This window comes from Peromyscus californicus, unplaced genomic scaffold (assembly GCF_007827085.1).
Source record: "Peromyscus californicus insignis strain IS unplaced genomic scaffold, ASM782708v3 Scaffold_22__1_contigs__length_63687245, whole genome shotgun sequence".
Classification (NCBI taxonomy): domain Eukaryota; kingdom Metazoa; phylum Chordata; class Mammalia; order Rodentia; family Cricetidae; genus Peromyscus; species Peromyscus californicus.
Window position 1 is genome coordinate 57,069,035 of NW_026294525.1, and position 6,960 is coordinate 57,075,994.

Consider the following 6,960-nt stretch of genomic DNA (forward strand, 5'->3'; position numbering starts at 1 on the left):
AGCCACATGGCCATATAGTTTGTAAGCAATATAAGTCTCTGTGTTTACTTGGTTGGGTCTGAGCAGCTGTGGGACTGGCGGGTGACAGAGATTTGTCCTGACTGTGGGCCAGGCAGGAAAACTCTAGCTACAGATAAGTAGTGGTAAAAGCATAGTATACACAGTTAGGCATGGTGACACACGCCTTTAATCCCAGTACCAGTGAGTTAGAGGAAAGTAGACCTCTGTGAGGTCAAGGCCAGCCAGGTCTACATAGTAAATCTGAGGCCAGAAAGGGTGACACAATGAGACTTTGTATAAGGAAAAAAAAAAAAAAAGAGTAAATATACTTACAATATGACATTTTATTGTATTATAAAATTTACATTATATCTGCACATGTTTTATCTATTATGCATGTATATTTTATCGTTTTAAGAAGGGAGATGGTGGCATGTATACTGGGCTAAATTACAGTTTTGAATTAGGGTTTCTCAGGGTGTTCTACTAACTAGTACACTTGAGGACACGTGGTTATAATTAAAACCTGTGTTTCAAGCATAGATGGCCTTTGAACTCTTCAGTGACATGCAAAAATCTGTTTTTTTTTTAAAATACTAAAATAAAGTTATCTTCATTAAAAAAAAACAGTGGAATTAAAATTCTGGGAATGAATCATTTAATCCCATGGCAATCTTAAAAAGGAAAGATAAAACAAACAAAGCAAACAACACCTCCCCAAACAAACAACGCCCCCCACCCCAGTCCTGTCCTTTGCAGGTGCCATTGTTGCCACATCTTCCTCCGTAGCATGATTGACGTTTCACTGGCTGCCCACCGTCCTGAATGTCAAGCCCTGTCCTGTGTCGCCAGTGCAGTGAATCGCACAGTCATGCTACAGGCTGTTCTTAGTAGAGCCTTCATGTGTTAGCATCCAGATAAGGCAGAGAAACCTGGGGGAAGAGTAGGAGCTGAGATGGAAATGGGTGGTGGGTGGTGGTGGAAAGTTGGGCAAGGAACTTTTCTTAGAAGTAATTCCATAAGTGTTTGTTTACTAAAAGGCCGAGGTGAATTCTTGGAATGAGCTGAGGTGGGGAGAAGATACCGAGACAGAACAAACTACCCCCCTCCCCACCCCAACACACCAACCCCCCAACAAACAAACAAACAAAACGCTGAGAAATGAAACATAGGTGTCAGAAAAGAAATCAAACTAATTTTTAATGAAATAGACTAAAATTGATTTTCTTGAATCTTAGTAGCTTCTACTTCCATCAGTGAGCTGCGCCAACCTTCTGATGGGGCCAGTCTTCATGACCCGATGAAACTACATTGCAAACGGGAAGAGACTTCAAGACCCACCCATCAAGGCCCACCAATCTAAATGTCTTCAGGTTTGCTGTGTGTGTTCGTGTCAGAGGTCAGGACGAATGAACGGTGCAGAAAGCACTCTTTGGGGGGGTGCTGCAAATGAAGCTGTGAACTTGTGCATTTGGGGAGACTTAGTTTTGCTTTTGTGTCTTTTTCCCACCTCAGCACACTCCAAAAGGGTGGGTAGAAGTGTTGTTCACTCACTCAAAGGCAAACAATGCTTTTGTATTTCTACAGATACGCTCTGCTGGCATGGACGGATCCAAGATATATAAGACACGTTCCTCAATTCCTACTGGCTTAGGATTTGAGAGAAGTAAAAGTAGCAGATCCTACAGGCTGACATGATAAAGGATCTCAGGAGGACCACAGACCTAAGGAAATGAGAACTGTGAGGATGTATTATGGCGAACTCTAGAACATCTATCATGTATAAAATCTAACTATGAAATAGAAACGGGCGGACTTGCATCCTAGAGTATGGTAATAACTGATGATTGGCTGTTAAAAAATCTGAAGATTAGGACAAATATGTGGGTTCACCCATGCAACAATTCCTGATTAAAACTAAGTAGAGTTCTGTGGCAGTAGAGATAATGGTCTTCCTGGAGAAGGGAGCAGGAAAAAATGGGTCAGAATACAACCTATTTTTTCAACACACACTTTACTGAAACGGGACCTAGGAATACAAAATAATTGCAACCTGAGAAGAAAAGCACAGATGGTCCCTCCTTATGAAGGAGGAGTCGCCTCAGCACACACTTCTCAGGGTGTGCACTTTCATGTGTGTGTACACTGTGTGTGTGACTGTGAGTACCCTTGTGCGTCCATAAGGAGGCCAGAGGTTGACATCATTGTCTTCCTCAACTGTTCTCCATCTTATTTTTAGGGTCAGAGTCTCTGAGTGGACTGGGAGCTGACTGATTCAGCTAGACTGGCTGACCATGACTCCCAGGGACCTTCCTGGAGCCACATCCTTAGTGCTAAGATCATAGGCACATTCAGCCACTCCTGGCTTTGTATTATCAAGTGCCAGGGATCTACCACCCTCAGTGTAAAGACCTCCACTCTCCTGGCTGTGCCATCTACCTGGCCCTCTCTAACAGCAAATGCTCTTATAGGAAATAACGAAGAGTCATGATGCTCAGAGGGCTTCCTAGAAACATCAGTCTCCAAGGATGTGTATGGATGGAGTCAGGAGAAGAGATGGTCAGTAGAAAACCAAAGTACAAGTTTGAACTCAAACGCCAGTAGGCATGATGATTATACTTGCTTGTGATGAATATGCAAATAAACACCAATCACATCTTAACCTTTGGAAGTTAAAATTGGAGAGTGGCAGAAAACATCTTGGGCAAACTGTTATTCCCACATAAGGGATTATTATTATATTATTTACATAGAAAAAAACCAATCCCAAATCAATCTTTTGACAGTTGAAGATTGATGAAAATGCTTATTCACTCATTATACTCAAATCCGTTAAACTCCTGCTATGTGTTATATAAAGCATTGATCAGGATTAGGAAACTGTCTTGTTATTCTTTTAGCTCTCCTCAAGCCTTTCTGCATTAAGTTTATTTTTAGCCTAAAGACACAACAAGGTAGCAACTTACTAACAGTCTTAAGACATCTATTTAATTCTCAGAGATGCTCTCGCCAGTGAGCTTGGAGAATAACATGAAATCTGTGTCTTCCCTGTATGTCTGGCAATCATACTAGCAAATCATTTTAAACTGTTGGAACCGCAGGGTGGCAGCAGGTATGAGATGAATCAACTCTCCTTAGGATACTGGGGTTATCCGGTAAATGTGAATGTTAGTTAAGCCAGTGTTGTCTTTTTACACAGCACCCTTTGGCATTTTCCTGTGAACCAACACATGAATGAAGCACCAGGAATAGAGGCCACTGGACAGACCTTTCCTTATACCTGGCAGTCCTGAGTGAGGGAATTATCCAGAGAAAACCACACTCCAGCTACAAAAGACATTTAACCCAAGGGTGTTGAAGAGGGTGTGACTCTTGCTTCCTTCATAGTTTGTACCGGTGGTGGAAACCTTTACTCCAGGCAAGACAAGCTTGTGCGACCTTGAGATGTCTTCATCTGCAGAGAGCCTCGACTCTGGAAGCTCTAGACCTTGCAGAGGCCAACTTCACACAGGTCTAAAGAAGGAAGAACACTTTCCCTAGTTCATTGAGCTAGAAGCCTGTGTGTGATTGACAGATGGGAGGAGGATACCTATACTTGCCTATAACTGGTTTTGAAAAAAGAGGAAGTTGGGCTGTGATTGACACAAGTTGTAAGTGCCATATTTGCATACCACGCACCCTTTCTAGCTGTGTGGCCCACTTTTCCAGTTTGCCAGGTAAACGTCTTTGCACATCAACACTGGTTCCAATTAAAGACTTTCTCCCAAGCGGTCTTTGCCTATTTGGAGTCTTTACCATGAGCTGACTGGGCTGAGCTGGTAGCATAACGTAGGGACAGGTAACAGCAACAGCAATAGCTGCTGTGGTGAGAAGGGGCCACTCCTCCCCCAGGGGTCATTACAGAGAATAACTGATCAGGGCGGAGACAGTGAAGGGCAGATGTAGAAAATGAAGGACGGGGAACATAGAAAAGGTAGAAAAGCTGAATGATGGCATCAGGGTCCTTGACACTAGAAAAGTTCCAAGGAGATGCCAAACCCTCTAAGTTAAGGATTCTCACCCTCAGGGCTCAAGAGTTATAACTCCAGCTACTGTTAGGGACTGAGTATCTCCACATACAACAGGGCTTTGAAGGCACAATCCTGGTCACTGCCTGCAGCTGCCAACACCAGCTGTTGTTTGCTACGAGTCATGGGACTCTAATGGTGAGTGTGAGGCCACTAACAACTAAATTAAAAGTGATATGCCTATGACCCAAGCTCCTACAGTCTGGTCTCCAGAGCCTTCATAAGTCTCTGGTTTTCAAAACCCAGTGACATCAGCCCCTTGGTCTGGTAGTCCAGCCTACCTTTGCACTCAAAGCTTGGAAGGTTAACACTGAGGAAGGTACTCTTTGTTTATTCATGATTCCTACCCAAGCAGAGCTAAAGAACCCCAGTCTATTGATGGCTAATAGAAAATTTTAATGCTTAAAAAACCCCAATATTTATTTATTTTGCATGTGCTTGTGTGCATGTGCACATGCTTGTGGAGGTCAAAGGATAATTCACAGGAGTTGACTCTCATTCCATCATGTGAGTCCTAGGGTTGGAACTCAGGTCCTCAGCTTGATAACAAGCTCCTTTATCCACAGAGCCATCTTGCTGGCCCTAGAGCTGGTCACTTCTCCTCCTCCTCCTCCTCCTCCTCCTCCTCCTCCTCCTCCTCCTCCTCTCCTCCTCCTTCTTTTCCTTCTCCTCCTCCCTCTTCTCCTTCTTCTTCCCTTTCCCCTTCCTTTTCTTCTTATTCTTTTTCTTCAATCCATCTTCCTTTCCCTTGTTGAGAGAATCAGTTTGTTCTCTTTACAGTCCTGTTGCTGTGATAAATTTCTCTAACACGAGTGTAGGGCAGCAAAGGGTTCATTTCATCTTACAGTTCCACAGTTTACAATCCCACACCACAGCCCATCATTGAGGGAAGCCAGGACCCCAGGTAGGATTTGAAGGCAGGCCCTCTTGCTATCCACATAGCATTACCCCCAAGCAAGGATCTCACTGACAGTTGAATAAGTATAGCAGGAACCAAAAATGCTGCTTGCTGTCTGGCTGATACCAAGCTAGTTTGTACAGTTCAAGACCACCTGTCTAGGCATGGCACCATGCACAGTGGCATGGTTCCTCCTATACCAATTAACAATCAAGATAATTCTCCACAAAGAAGCCCACAGCCCAATCTGATCTAGGAAATTCCTTACCCCAGGCTCTTAATTGAGTTGATATTTAACACTTGCTGAAGTCCTCCCACCTCAAGACCTTATGTGAGAAGGAGCCCTTGTTGGCCACTGATTATATTTCTGTTCTGTGGAATTTAAACAAGCAAGGAATTAAACACAGACCCCCAAAGAGGAGAATTAGAGACCACTCCAAGCCCCCCATAGGGAACAAAGGGAAGATCAGCAGGGAATGATTCAGAGTCTGAAACTGACTTCATTGTTGATGAAGTCACAGAGGTTTCTCCTGGGTCACACAGTCCGTGCACTGAGAACAGCGTTTCCCCGACTTCCAGGCTTGCAGGTCTTCACATTTTTAAATCTCCCAAGTTAGGTATCTTGTAACTGGCTTGGACTGGGCGTCATTCACACTCTGGATGTTCCTGTTTGTTCATAGGCACAAGACCTTTCGAAAGTGTGTCATTGGCTTAGAGCAACGTTCCGAGGTCCATAGCAGTTTCCTCATGGAAGAAATGCTGTATCATCTGTACTCCAAATGACACTGAGGCTGCTGTGGGGAAACACACACATCAAAGATTCTTATCTATGATTTGGGAGCCTTCAGCTGAAAATGTGAAAAAACTCTTCAAACGCCTTCACCTATTTATTTTGTTTACGTTTTCCCTTTTTTATAGACACATAAGAATGATATATAATCCCAAGTAAATCTGAATGGGCTCTCTTAGTATGTTTACAACAGAAACCTCGAAGAGATAAAAAGGAATGCCATAATTTAATTGGCAGCTTTTTAATCTTTCTGAGTGGTATGTAGAATAATGATGTGTTTTACAAGAAATGATATCCCAGATTTGATGAAATACCAAAAAAGCTCCCCTCTGCCAGGAGTAAAAGTCAGCCCTTTTCACAGCATGATGTTGTAATGGAACACAGGCCTTGCAGAAAGAGGCCAAGGAATCTACCCTAAAGTAATGTTTTATGGATTTTGTGCAAAATGCCTAGTGGAGTGCCTGGCAGTTATGGTGCCTTAGGGATCCATCCTATGAATTGTTCCCACAGGCAGTTCTGAACTCTGATCTGAGCGTGCATTGCTTGCAAGCATACTGTGAACTTGCCAGATACAATGCATATTTGTGGAATGAATGTATTTCTAGAAGTTTCCAATTAGTTTCACATACCATGCAGGTTATTCTGATATTTAAAATTTCTCTTTCAGGATAATGTTTTCATGTGATTTGTTTAGACTTTGCTTTTGGAAACTTGTATCTCAAATACATTTCATATAGTGTTGGTTTTTAGTTTGCTTTAAAATTTTAAATGGTAGAATCTGTGGCTTCAAAGGATTATGTGAATGGTCTAACAGTGTCACAGAGCTAAGTAACCCAGTTTAGGTTCTAATTTACCTATTTCAAAAGCCCATGCCCTTTATGATATATGTAATTAAATAGATTTCCCACCTCAAAAATCACTCCACTAAGATACTAGAACCATAGGGTAAGTCCCTAACAGAAAAGGCAAACACAAGAACCAAATTATAGAAGGCTCAACTAGAAAAATATAAAATAGGTAGGATTCTTTTAAAAAAGTGATGTCATGACACAGAGACATCTGCATAATGAATAAGAATTAAAGAATTAGTGCCCATAAACAGCAAAAAGGCCTATCTTGACATAGAATATTACAACAAAGTATCATTAGTAGTTTAATTGCCAAGATACCTTTACAAACAATGACCTTTGTGAAAGAATTCAACT

General features: G+C 42.2%; 1 long non-coding RNA gene across 1 annotated transcript; it reads left to right on the plus strand.

The window, feature by feature from the left end:
* Positions 1–805: 805 nt before the first annotated feature.
* On the plus strand, positions 806–3,749 carry LOC128118169 (uncharacterized). Its single transcript, XR_008221035.1, has 3 exons — positions 806–1,373; positions 1,588–3,112; positions 3,200–3,749. It is a non-coding gene; the product is annotated as an uncharacterized LOC128118169 (long non-coding RNA).
* The last annotated feature ends 3,211 nt before the right edge of the window (positions 3,750–6,960 follow it).